General features: G+C 38.5%; 1 non-coding gene across 1 annotated transcript; it reads right to left on the bottom strand.

Moving 5' to 3' along the window:
- Positions 1–1825: 1825 nt before the first annotated feature.
- On the bottom strand, positions 1826–1929 carry LOC114814806. Its single transcript, XR_003762603.1, has one exon. It is a non-coding gene; the product is annotated as a U6 spliceosomal RNA (small nuclear RNA).
- Positions 1930–13857: the final 11928 nt, after the last annotated feature.

Raw genomic sequence — 13857 nt, 5'->3', positions numbered from 1 at the left:
GGTAAAACATTTTGGTTTAGATCACATAGGTTGGCTCTAAAATAGATGAATATTTCCAAGCTATATCATGCTGTTCTGCCAAGGATATATTTACACTCTGAATGATTTACCAATATGGAATGGTAAAAGGTATTAAGGGCCAGGTGGGGGGAGGCTTTTGTCTGGAAAACTTCCTCATTTCAGCAGAACTAAATGTTTTGAAACAAAAGTTAATCTAAATGTGGAGACAGTTCTTATGCTAAGACAATGTGGTACCCAACTACAGATGCTACATCTTTTACCATTTCCAAATTTTGACTGTCATTTTAAACAAACCCATAGTCATCAGCCAGGCCAACACCAAGGTGGTTTTAATTAATGATAAATTATATTGAATGGCTTTGTTAATAAAAACCTATGTTGAGTAGCATCAAATAGTCTCTCCTGCCGACAAATATATGACACACTTGGATTCTGATAGTTTCTTATGGCCCATTCCTTTAGTAATATGTATTTAGTATGTAAGTATTCCAATAGTAATAGTATATATAAAGTAATTATTGTATACAGATCACTGTAGTAAATATTAGGTAGAGATACACCCAGGTGAGAGTTAAATAAGGTCCCTACTTGTCCAGGAGCTTTCAACCATAATAGAAGGTGGAGAAGGGTTTAGCAACAGATGTAACAGAAAGGGAAAAAATGTATGTGTGAAAAACATAAGACAAAGTTTGGAGTAGCATAATCTTTTACCTAATATAATTTTTCCAGGAACATAAGGAAAGAGTGACAGTAGGTAATTCATTCATCAAAACTGACCATTTGGAGAGTCTGTTGTAACATGCTTTTCAAGAAGGTCAATTCAAAGATAAAATGTGTAAACACATAAAAATAATTATAAACACACTGGAAAATTGGACTCTATTGTGATTGTATTTCCATTGATTCATACAATAAATTCTCTGAGCTAAAAAGGCAATTTTCTCTTGAACCTATAAGTTTTTATTGTCCTGGAACTCTTTTATATAGAAAATAACATTGAATTATTATAAAAAGGGTCCTAACCATGGTTTTGATGCAACCATTACACTTTGTTTACATCCAAATTACATTGGCTTTACAAACTACAAAGAGCAGCATTTTTAGTTTAGAAACTGACTCATCCAGGTTTTGCTGTAGTTTTTAAGTGTTTTATCAATTTCAAATCATCTTCAGAAATTTGGAGAATTCTAGCTTTAATTGAGCAAATCTAACAGCTGTAAAAGGCTAAATATGGAATAAATAGCCTTTCAGAAGAGACTAGATTCCAGGAATTAAATAATTTTAAAATAACCAGAAGAAACTAGCAGAAGTAGTTGTGGAATTCTGCAAAAATGTTGATAGTTGACTTTTTTTGACCTTTTATGATTTCTGGAGTTCAGATTGGAAACTCTAAGAGCCAATAGTTATGAATATTTAGCCCTAAGGTTTGAGGAAATGCTCCAATGCTTCCATTTATCTCTTCTTCGCTGTTTACTCTGCGGCTGATGCAGATGCAAGGTATTTTCCACTGCGAAGAGTGGATGTTAACTCAGGGACTTCATGGATTTTTCTCTGAAATTGATTCATTCAATCATGTTTACTGAACACTGACTCTTTGCAGAGCACTCTACTGAGCACTTACAAGAATAAAAAGACACATTCCCTGCCCACCATGAACTTACAGTCTACAGCACAGACATTCATACAAATGAATTAGTTGTGTACATAACTGCTGTGGGGCTGGATGGAGGACATGAATTAATGGAGCAAGTCAGGGTAACACAGAAGGGAGGGAGAAGAGGAGGTAAGGGAAGTCCTCTTGGAGTAAAATATGGAACACTTCATGAACTTGCGTGTCATCCTTGCAAAGCAGTCATGGTAATCTTCTCTGTATCATTCCAATTTTAGTACATGTGCTGCCTAGTGTTCAGGTAGGCGTTGGTGAGGAAGAAAGTTGGGAACTCTAGTCCTGAGATTTGAAAGGTTGTCATAAGCAAAATTGTTGAAAGTCTTTGCAGTTGGGCATGCCACACCAAATTAGTTATTTACAGCTCTCCCAATATGTAAATACTAGGGCAGTGGTTATTAGTTGATTTGGGGGGAGTAGTGTTTATGTGTCTTAGATTGTAGGAAAAACTTCTTTACCTTATGCAATTGAGTCAAACAAAGCTGCCTATTAATACCAAGGAGCTTCGCTACCCAGATAATAATGTTGGTATTTGTTAAGCGCTTACTATGTGCCGAGCACTGTTCTAAGCGCTGGGGTAGACACAAGGGAATCAGGTTGTCCCACGTGGGGCTCACAGTCTTAATCCCCATTTTACAGATGAGGGAACTGAGGCACAGAGAAGTTAAGTGACTTGCCCACAGTCACACAGCTGACAAGTGGCAGAGCTGGGATTCTAACTCATGAGCCCTGACTCCAGGGCCCGTGCTCTTTCCACTGCGCAACGCTGCTTCTATAATAATGTTGGTATTTGTTAAGCGCTTACTATGTGCAGAGCACTGTTCTAAGCGCTGGGGTAGATACAGGGTAATCAGGTTGTCCCAAGTGGGGCTCACAGTCTTAATCCCCATTTTACAGATGAGGGAACTGAGGCACAGAGAACTGAAGTGACTTGCCCACAGTCACACAGCTGACAAGTGGCAGAGTCAGGATTCGAACCCATGATCTCTGACTCCCAAGCCCGTGCTCTGTCCACTGAGCCACGCTGCTTCTCTAGATAAGGCACGTAAGTGCTTACTATGTGCTGAGCACTTTATTAAGTACTAAGGTGGATACAAGGAAATCGGGCTGGACACAGTTCCTGTACTATGTGGTCTGCAGTCTAAACACCCATTTTACAGATGAGGGAACTAAGGCCTAGAAAAGTGAAGTGACTTGCCCAAGGCCACACAGTCAGGTGGTAGTCAGAATTAGAACACATGACCTTTTTGACACTTAGGCCCATGCTTTATGCACTACACCATGCTGCCTTTTAAAATGATGTCTTAAAGAAAAAGCCGGCATCCCAAGCCTGTTACGGCTATTGTCTTATGACTCATCATGGACCACCACAAAAGATAGTAATATTGATACTATACATATGATGTCAATGGGATCTATAGGCATGCTACTGAAATAAGGGAACAGGGTATATGTTCTGTATATGTTCTGTTATATGTATATGTATCTGTATATGTATATGTATATGTATATGTTCTGTATATGTATATACATATATGTATATGTTCTGAAATAAGGGAACAGGACCTTCAAACATGCCCACGTCTCCCCCATCCTAAAAAAACCCGCTCTTGACCCCACTTCCACCTCCAGTTATCGCCCTATCTCCCTACTACCCTTCCTTTCCAAAATCCTAGAATGAGTCGTCTACAATCGATGCTTAGAATTCCTTAACTCCCATTCTCTCCTAGACCCCTTCCAATCTGGCTTCCGTCCCCTTCACTCTACCGAGACTGCTCTCTCTAAGGTCACCCATGACCTCCTTCTTGCCAAATCCAATGGCTCCTACTCCATTCTAATCCTCCTTGACCTCTCTGCTGCCTTTGACACTGTCGACCATCCCCTCCTCCTCCATACCTTATCTCACCTTGGCTTCACGGACTCTGTCCTCTCCTGGTTCTTCTCTTACCTCTCTGGCCGGTCATTCTCGGTCTCCTTCGCTGGAGCCTCCTCCCCCTCCCATCCTTTAACTGTTGGAGTTCCTCAAGGGTCAGTTCTTGGCCCTCTTCTGTTCTCCATTTACACTCACTCCCTCGGTGAACTCATTCGCTCTCATGGCTTTGACTACCATCTCTACGCAGATGACACGCAGATCTACATCTCCACCCCTGTCCTCTCCCCCTCCCTTCAGGCTCGCATCTCCTCCTGCCTCCAGCACGTCTCCAACTGGATGTCGGCCCGCTACCTAAAACTCAACATGAGCAAGACTGAGCTCCTCATCTTCCCTCCCAAACCCGGTCCTCTCCCAGACTTCTCTATCACCGTGGATGGCACGACCATCCTTCCCGTCTCTCAGGCCTGCAATCTTGGTGTCATCCTTGACTCGTCCCTCTCGTTCACCCCACACATCCTATCCGTTACCAAGACCTGCCGATTTCACCTCTACAATATCACCAAGATCCGCCCTTTCCTCTCCACCCAAACGGCTACCTTACTGTTACAGGCTCTCGTTATATCCCGGCTAGACTACTGTGTCAGCCTTCTCTCTGATCTCCCTTCCTCCTCTCTTGCCCCGCTCCAGTCTATTCTTCACTCCGCTGCCCGGCTCATCTTCCTGCAGAAACTATCTGGGCATGTCACTCCTCTTCTTAAACAACTCCAGTGGTTGCCTATCAACCTCCGCTCCAAACAAAAACTCCTCACTCTAGGCTTCAAGGCTCTCCATCACCTTGCCCCTTCCTACCTCTCCTCCCTTCTCTCTTTCTACCACCCACCCCGCACGCTCTGCTCCTCTGCCGCCCACCTCCTCACCGTCCCTCGGTCTCGCCTATCCTGCCGTCGACCCCTGGGTCACGTCCTCCCGCGGTCCTGGAACGCCCTCCCTCCTCACCTCCGCCAAACTGATTCTCTTTCCCTCTTCAAAACCCTACTTAAAACTCACCTCCTCCAAGAGGCCTTCCCAGACTGAGCTCCTCTTCTCCCTCTACTCCCTCTGCCACCCCGCAGCTAAACCCTCTTTTTCCCCCTTTCCCTCTGCTCCTCCACCTCTCCTTTCCCATCCCCACAGCACTGTACTCGTCCGCTCAACTGTATACATTTTCATTACCCTATTTATTTTGTTAATTGTACATCGCCTTGATTCTATTTAGTTGCCATTGTTTTTACGAGATGTTCTTCCCCTTGACTCTATTGCCATTGTTCTTGTCTGTCCATCTCCCCCGATTAGACTGTAAGCCCGTCAAACGGCAGGGACTGTCTCTATCTGTTGCTGACTTGTTCATCCCAAGCGCTTAGTACAGTGCTCTGCACATAGTAAGCGCTCAATAAATACTATTGAATGAATGAATGAATGTATGTGGATGTATTAATTTTTCTCAGTTCCACAAGATACATAATCAAAGAACTAATAAGAAAAAGGTGAAACCTGCTAATCTAGAGTAGTTAATCTAGACAATCAACCAGTAATATGTCTAAGTGCTTAGAGTTGCTGGAAAAATACATAGCCGTTGATTCAGTCAGTTACAAACATACAGGAGATTTATAATACAAATGGAGAAGGATAAATATGCAAGAAAGGAGAGAGAGAATAGACTCTGGTAATGTTACACTCTTAACAGTAGTTGATGGCTAGTAGGGATGGGTGGTAGAGAGTGAGATAGTGTTTGATCCCCTTAGGGTGTCTCACTACTCCAGTCCAGATTATGGAACTGCTGGCTTAAACTATCAGAGCTAGTGTGCTTCTCTTTCTGTCTGTCTCTGTCTCTCAGATGTTGTTTCCAGTTGAAGATTATGAGATGGGTAGTGTCAGGCAGGAAGCTGGACACTAAACATTCAGTGTCCCTGGAATACCATTGATATGTTTTAGGTTGCATGAATTTCATGTCTCTCCCCTCCTTTGAAATGTTCTTTCCTCCCAACCACTGCCCACTTCTTCTTCCTGCCCTTACCATCCCAAAGTTGATAGTTCACTCCTGTTCTCACCCCACTTGTATTAGCAGCTTCCAGAAGAATGCATTGACCTGCAGCTCAAAAGTGAACTCTTTCCTTTCCCCTGCCTTTTCTCAGAGTTTAACAGCAGAGGAGAGATCATCTTTCAGGAAGGTAAAGCTCCGGGATGAGGGGTGAGCCACTAGTGTGACTTGCTGGGCTGGTAAGAGGCTGAAAGTAGCACCACATATCTTGCCTGGTTCCCAAGTTCTTTAAAAAGGGTGTTATCTTGTCTGAGACTCTGTCCTGGCTCCTTTTACTCTGAGGTTGATTTTTTATAACTAGAACTATGTGCCAAAATAGTCATATATTCCACAATATGAAATCTCAGGGGGTATGAGACAACTGGGAGGCAATGGGTTTAATATATTTCATTGTATATAAAGTAGGCAGTAGAAATGCTAAAAGCTAAATTACATTATGTTCTTTAGGGTGAATGGATGTGCACTTCTGAAGTCAAAAACCTCTATGTTTAAAACAAAACCTCAATTTAGGCAGGTATGTTGAGTTAATTTTGTTTCTAACAAGATGCATATGCTATCAAATCCTTCGTCCTAATAGTGGTGATTCAGATTAAAAGTTCCACACTTTTAAAAGTTAGGAAGATCATCCCAAATTGTTTAATGTTGGAATCAGCTGTATTACACCACCGAAATTTACAAGTTCCAGGGTATGCTATACTTTTATATGTACTGAACCAGGGGGAGAAAAAAGCAACTGGAAACACCTGGTTCTGTAATAGGTCTATATAACCTCCATTTTGAGAAAATAAAGGGAGGGTTAAGAATGCTTTTTTTTTCCCTCAAATGAAATAGGAAAGAACATCCATGTTTTTAGTCAAGTCTAGGTAAGCTAATAACCTGATCAGAATTTATGAAGATAAATATCAGAGTTAAGGATTTGTTGAAAAGATCTTTTATGAAAACCAGAAGTAATAAAGAACTGTATATAGCTCTGCAGCTTTTGCCACTTGGTGTGTAGTAAATTGTAACTTACCACTCTCCACTCTGTCAGTTTTTTACTCTAGGCAGAGTAAAAGTGAAGTCTTAGAATTTCTAAATGGAAATGAAATGAACAAGGCATGTTTTCTGGATGATCAAGTTGTAACCAGATGGTATAAGCCATATTTCATAGAGCCTATTTTATTTTTTTAAATCTAGTCTTTAAAGAAAAGACCAAAAACATGTATTCTAAAAGTTACTAATTTGCTATTGATTTTGATAAATTGAACATTAAAATAGAGATGTTTGTTTAACTTTCAAAATAGAGCATGGTTTTGAATGTGGTCTCAAACTTTTCTGTAATTATGAACTTTGCCAAGTTTCAACAGTATGTGGAAATGTCATCTTTTGTTCAATGGCAGGATAAGATTGGATCAAAAAATGACTGTGAGAGGGCACTGTTTGAGGGGGAAGATTACTAATTGTACCCTTGTAGTAATCCATAACTTGTTCTAGGAAAATCTGTATATATTTACTCCCATTTAGTTCTTGCAGTTAGGTAAGACTGAGTGCACCCTGAAGCTTTGCTGATTTGTTGATAATATCCATAACAGTTATGTTTCTATCTTTACTGCCATTTAGTCTATTACTCAAGGGATCAATTTTTTATAGTTACAAAGCCTAGGTTGCTATACTTTTTTTATCCTATTTAACATGCTTTGACTTGGTTTAGTGATTTTTATTTTCCAAAGTACTCTCATGTCAACCATCACTTATCCATGCAATATCCCTATGCGGAAGGTGTTGTATTATTCACGCATTGTATGTGAGACACCAAGAGGAAAAGTGCATTTCCTAAGGTCACACAGTAGTCTAGTAGCAGAAGTGGAACTAAATCCCAGTTCTCTTAGCTCCCAGATCCATGCTCTTTCCACTTTCCCTATGATTTTATCACTGCCTAATGTTTTGGGAATTGAAGGGATAAAAGAGGCTTTGGAAAGTTATATAATCTAACCATTGCCTGCCTATTGCACCCTGCTGGATGAGAATCTCTTCTGTTTGAAATTTCTTCTTGAGAGATACCACAATGCCCCATAATAAGTCCATTTGAAAATAATTAAACAACAATTTGTGATATTTAAGTGCTTCCTGTGCTGGACACTGTATTAAGCACTGGGGTGGATACAAGCAAATAGGGTTATACACAGTCCCTGTCTCACATGGGGCTTAGCGTCTCAATCCACATTTTACAGATGGGGCAGCTGAGGCCCAGAGAAGTGAAGTGACTTGCTTAAATCACAGACAAGTGGCAGAACTAAAATTAGAACCCATGACCTTCTGAATCCCAGTCTATGCTCTATCCACAATACCATGCTGATTCTCATTTCAGTGTCTAACAAGCCATCACTGTCCAAAGTCCTTCATTGGCCAGATTAAAAAAAAACACACCAAAAAACACTCATGTGATGGATCTGCTCTGTCTGCTTACATTAGTTCTATTTTAAGTGGAGCAGAGAAGAGTTGGTCACTATTTTTAAATTAAGGACAATTTATACACATAATCCTTCCATTCTTTAATTACAATTCCTTTAACAGCAATGATAATAATTGTAGTAATCATGGGATGCCAAACATCATGCTAATCACTGTGGTTAATCAGTTAATCAGTTTGGGCATGATACCAGCTCCACATAGGCTTTACCATCTAATAGGATTGAGACCAGGTGGCATTTAACCTATTTATAGCTGAGGAGACTTAGGCACAGATGTGACATGGCTAGCTCCAGGTCACCCAGAAAACAAGTAATGGGGCTGGAATTTGGACACAGATTTGCTGACTCCAGTCCTAGTCTTAATCATGTTGTTTAACTATCAGTCTATAATCTTTCTTTTTGCATCTTAATTCTAGAAATTATTCATCACATTGTAAAAAGAAAAAATGATCCCTTTGAAAAGAGTATGATTTATGGTTAACTTGTTCTCACTGTAATTCTATTGTAAATGTTTTGATCAAAAAAAGCAACTTATGAAACTGAATTGTCAATTCAGATTGACTTGAGTTGGTTTAATGAATGGTGTTCCGTGCTGAGATTAAAATGTTTATTTTTGTAACTAATGTAAGGTGATTAGAAACTGGGCTGGTTGATGATTGCACTTAGGAGGGCAGCTTAAAAAGCATCTTTATTCACAGTTCCTTGAAATTGTTAGCTTGCTCTCAAATTTTCATCTTATCCATATTTACTAAAATTACTAAATTGCACTCACAATTCAGTGTCAGCTAAACTAACTTCTTTTGCTTATTTTTTTATACACTTTTGTATTGTAACTGCATATGAAATATATTGAAACTGGTCGTATGGTCTCATGTAAAAACATTACTTTTTGCTGCATATGACAGACCATGCACCCTCTTACTCTTTTATTTAGCGTAATGCAACCAATAATGCATTTTTAAAGTGCTCTGCATATTTTGAGAAAATGTTCTTGAAGTCTATTTTTAACACTTAATTAACATTTATTGAGAAAATGGCGCTTAGCACTGTTCTGGACACCATGGGGTTTTCAGAGTGCAGAGTAAACATGAACCCTATCATCAAGTGGCTTGGGCAGATGCTTTACTAAGTGAAATGTGGACCTCAAAATTTTCATTTGCTTTATTAGGCCATTTAATTGGTGAGGGCATGCATGTGGCACCTATATCATTATTGTGGAATTGCTTTCATGTTGTTACCTCATCACTGCTTTGTAATAACCTTGCTAAAAAATATTTCATGGTATTATGACTAAGTGCCTGCTGGTCTTTAACAAAAATAAAAGTGATTTGAGGATTAGAAGCAAAATGAATGTGAAAAAAAGTCTACATATTGCCTGTCTTCCTGTGAAAGGCTCCTGGGGTTTAGATGCAGAAAAGGCAGCTAGAATAACTGCTTCTGGTATTTCAATTTGAGCAAATGTTCCTAACATTAATAATTACTCAAAAAGTACCCCATCTAGCATAAGCATATGCTTTTATTTTTTAGATGTAGTAATTGGAGTATTTGAGTGTTGATTTAGGGCAATAAACTGTACTACATGCTTGGGAAGTGAAAAACAAGTGCTATGTTTTTAAATACTGATGTGGGAGGCATAATAAAGGTTGTGGCATTGAAGTGGTTACTATGTAGTTGCCTGCACTGTATTAAGCAATATGGTTATAAGCAAGAAAATGTTTACAAATAGAATGGTGAAGATGAATGCAATATTTTATAAATTTACACAGAATAATTCTGAGAATGGGGAGAATTAAGTTCTTTATGGTGTAGAAAAGGCTATTTGTGTGGTTTAAATGGCTGGAAATTGAGAGGATTGCTGGAAGAGTTGCGATTTTTAAAAAAGCTTTAAATGTGAAAGCTCGGGGTCAAGGGAGGGAGTTTCAAGTTAGGGCAAGAGTGTGCAGTGTGATGGTCAGGAAACTCAAGAATAAGGTATAGATAGAAAATTAGTATAGGAGGATTGAAAAGAACAAGCTGGGGAAATTAACAAAGCAGAGAGGTGAGGTGATGGACAGTTAATGGTGAGGGTATCTTATGTGATGCCAAGATACACGGGAAGCTGCTGGAGGGTTTTGAGGTGAGATGTAATCTGAGTGACACTTCATGAAGATGTATGCATGAATGGATTGGAAGGGGGAGATGCTAGAGGCAGCAAGACAATTTCTGTAGTTAGATTAATAATTTATAATTTTGATTATCAGGTCTCTATTCAGGAACCAATTAACTATTTGTAACACAAGGTTATTCTAACTTAGAGGTGTTTATTCACCTCCATTTAAGAACCATTTGTGTCCTATGTCAGAGGACTGTTTAACTTTACCAATATGCATATTTTGCATATCTATTTTTTCAATATTAAACAAGAGTATGCTCTGTTCAGAGTTACCTTAAAGTTAGACCGCTAGGATATATGTAGTTCATTTACAGAGAATTCTATCTTTTTTTCAAGGGCTATACAGACATAATTTTATTGGTCTTGAAATGCAATAACAAATAATTGGATATGATTGGTTCTAATTAAATAACTTTTACATTCAGTATGTATACCACATTGAAGATCATAAGCCTGGGTGTCACTGGGTTTCAAACCCAGGTCTGCCTCTTCATGCTATTTGCCCATAAGTCACTTAACTTCTCCATGCATCAGTTTCCTTATCTGTAAAATGGCGAATGCAATACCATTCTCCTTCCTACTTAGTTTGTGAGCCCTCTGATTGTTTACCTTGTAGCTACCCCAGCATTTATTACTGCACAGGGCTTAGTGGAAAGAGCACAGGTTTAGGAGTCAGAGGTCACGGGTTCTAATCCCGGCTCTGCCATCTGTCAGCTGTGTGACTTTGGGCAAGTCACAACTTCTCTGGGCCCCAATTACCTCATCTGTAAAATGTAGATTAAGATGGTGAGCCTCGTGTGGGACAACCTGATTACCCTGTATCCACCCCAGTGCTTAGAACAATGCTTGGAACATAGTGCTTAATGAATACCAACACTATTATTACTCTCCATGTAGTAATTGCTCAACAAGCAGTACAACTGTCATCATTATTAGTAATTGGGAATAATCCTGATCCTTCTAAATTTCCTAATTCAAATGTCAGAACTGAAATGGAATGCTGCTATTAATTATTCAGACATCTCATTAATGTAAATTTATCGTGCCTTATACTCTTCCATCATGATGCTCCCACTAGGGCCATGGATGTAACAAGCGAGTAGATGAGGAGGAATGTGGTACATTGTGAAGTGTGCATCAGAAATTACAAACAAAACATACTTCTGGCCAGAATGGCCACAGCATAATACTGATACTCCTGAATATTTTTTTTAACAAAAACACCTGAACTAGCCCTTCTCTACAAGATTAGAACCTGTATTATTCCACTAACTTCTTAACTATAGGCAGACTATCAGTCTTTGAGGCATGACTATGGTCTTAATGAATATTTTTAGAGTACCTTTTTAAATGATGTGGATTTTTGTTTTAGATACATAAAAAATATGCTTGTTGCTTGCATTGTCTCATACCACTCTCTCAGGCCATTATCCTCTTGTTTGGGTTCAAGGTTGGTCAAATGTAGTTGAGTCTAGTTAGTAGGGGAAGAGATTGAAGAGACAATGGTTCAATAAAACAGGAGGTATTTCCTTTACTAGCATTTAGGATGACAGATGGGAAGCCTGATTTTTTTTTCCCCCCCCATTAAACCAAGATGATTAAATAACTAGATTTACTTAGTTCATTTAATTTTGTAGATGATCCTCTTTGTTCCTAGCACAGGTGAAATTGAGTCAAGATCATTCTTTTTTGTGTGTGTGAAAAGGTGGTAGAGTCAGATTCTAATTTAAAATAATGCACTTAAATTGAAAATTCCTAAAGGAATACTCACAACATAGGGTGAGTAAAGAACCTTTAGCGAGAACTGTTTGGAATCATGAGATAATTTTTAAGGTGACTCCCAGAATTGGACTTTGACTTCAGCCTAAAATATAACTTCCAGTGTGTGATACCTAATTCTTCATTCTGATTAAGGCTAGAAAATAGAATAGATGAATTGGGAAATAAGACTGAAGTAATATGTAACAAATGTGAAAATTGAGAGAATTTGAAGAATTTGGATTGGGAAATTTAAATACTTGTTTTACTAAATTTGTCTCATATTTTGAGGTTGACTGAATTCTGGAATGGGATTACTTTGTTATATTTAGAGGTTAGCTCTGGGTAAAACCTATTGAAAATTGCTCTCAGTTGAGTTTTAATGCAACCTTCACAATAAATCAATTTTTAAAAAATAACCAGATTTATTGAGAGCCTTAAAACCAAACCAAATAACCTGGCTTTATTCGGGTCATGTATAGATATGAAGCTAGAAATAGGTTTTTAGAATAATCACAAATCAGCCACTGAACACAAATAAGGTTTTCACCATATGTGTTTTATTGAACTAGTGATGGATTTCCATGGTCACTTTTAACAAATTTAAGATTTTCAAAATACTACACTGATTAAAATTAGGCATAGTCAGGAGCATGATCTGACCTGTCATGCACCTTAGTTCTCTTAAAATTGATGTAAACAATTTGCCAATGTATATTTCCAGTCACTCTATTGAATGAAGATTGATTTTTTTCATTCTGAAATGATTTCATTCATATAAATGGCTGAACATTTGCAGTTCCTTAAGGTATGCTGCAAATTAAAAGCTTATAAATGCACATGACAATGCGGAGGAATCATTTTATAGTGTAGGAGGAAATAGTACTTATGTAGATTCCATTTCCTAAAGAGCTCTTTGAATAGCTAATGTTTTTTCAAAGGTTGAAGTGGTTCTTGGATTCTGATGCAGCAGATTGGTGTTGGATATCAAATAGATTTCCTTCCATATCTTGAATGACTGACTACTTAAAGATATTTAAGTGCTCATTATGTCAAACAGTATTCGAAGCGCCAGGGTAAGTGCAAGCCAATCACATCAGTCACAGTCCCTGTCATACATACCTGTTTTGCAGATGAAATAACTGTGGCACAGAGAAGTGAAGTGACTTGTACAAGATCACACAGCAAACTGATGGAGCTGGGATTAGATCCCAAATCCTTCTGACTCCTAGGCCTGTGCTGTACCCACAAGATCACACTGCTTCATAGATTGAAGATATTAGTCCTTCTAGTGCCAGTGTATTTTCGGTACAGATTAGTTTGGGATTTTTTTTGTCTCTGAATGATGTATGAACAAAATTCTTACCATAAAGTATACAAAGTGTGAGGGACTATTGGACCACTCACTCAGTCTAATTTTATAGTTCTGATATTGCAAATGTGTTCTCCCCTGTTACAATACAAGCAGGTTTTTTTTCCTCTTCTAAGTCATGTCATGGCTTTGAAATTATCAGGATCTTATAAAACTACAGTTAGAAAAATATTTTTTAAAATCTTAACTGAAGATTAACAGGTTCCTCCCAGTTGAATGATGACCTAGATTTCAAAGTCCATTTGGAAAAGCAGGCCAGTTAACATAATTTAGTCACTTTCATTTTTTAAAATTGCTTCCTTTATTATAATTAAGAATTATTGAGTATCACCTATGCAAAGAGCACTCTACCAGTTGGATGAGAACATACAATAAAAGTAAAAAATGCAGTCCCTGTCCTGAAAGAGTTTATGGGGGAGCAAATAAATACTACACAAGTAGTATATATTGGACATTCAAGGGAAACCTAGATACGACTAGCAACAACA

The sequence above is a fragment of the Ornithorhynchus anatinus genome, chromosome 10 (genome assembly GCF_004115215.2).
Source record: "Ornithorhynchus anatinus isolate Pmale09 chromosome 10, mOrnAna1.pri.v4, whole genome shotgun sequence".
NCBI lineage: Eukaryota > Metazoa > Chordata > Mammalia > Monotremata > Ornithorhynchidae > Ornithorhynchus > Ornithorhynchus anatinus.
The sequence above is the reverse complement of the archived record's forward strand: the minus strand, read 5'-3'. Positions and strand labels throughout refer to the sequence as shown.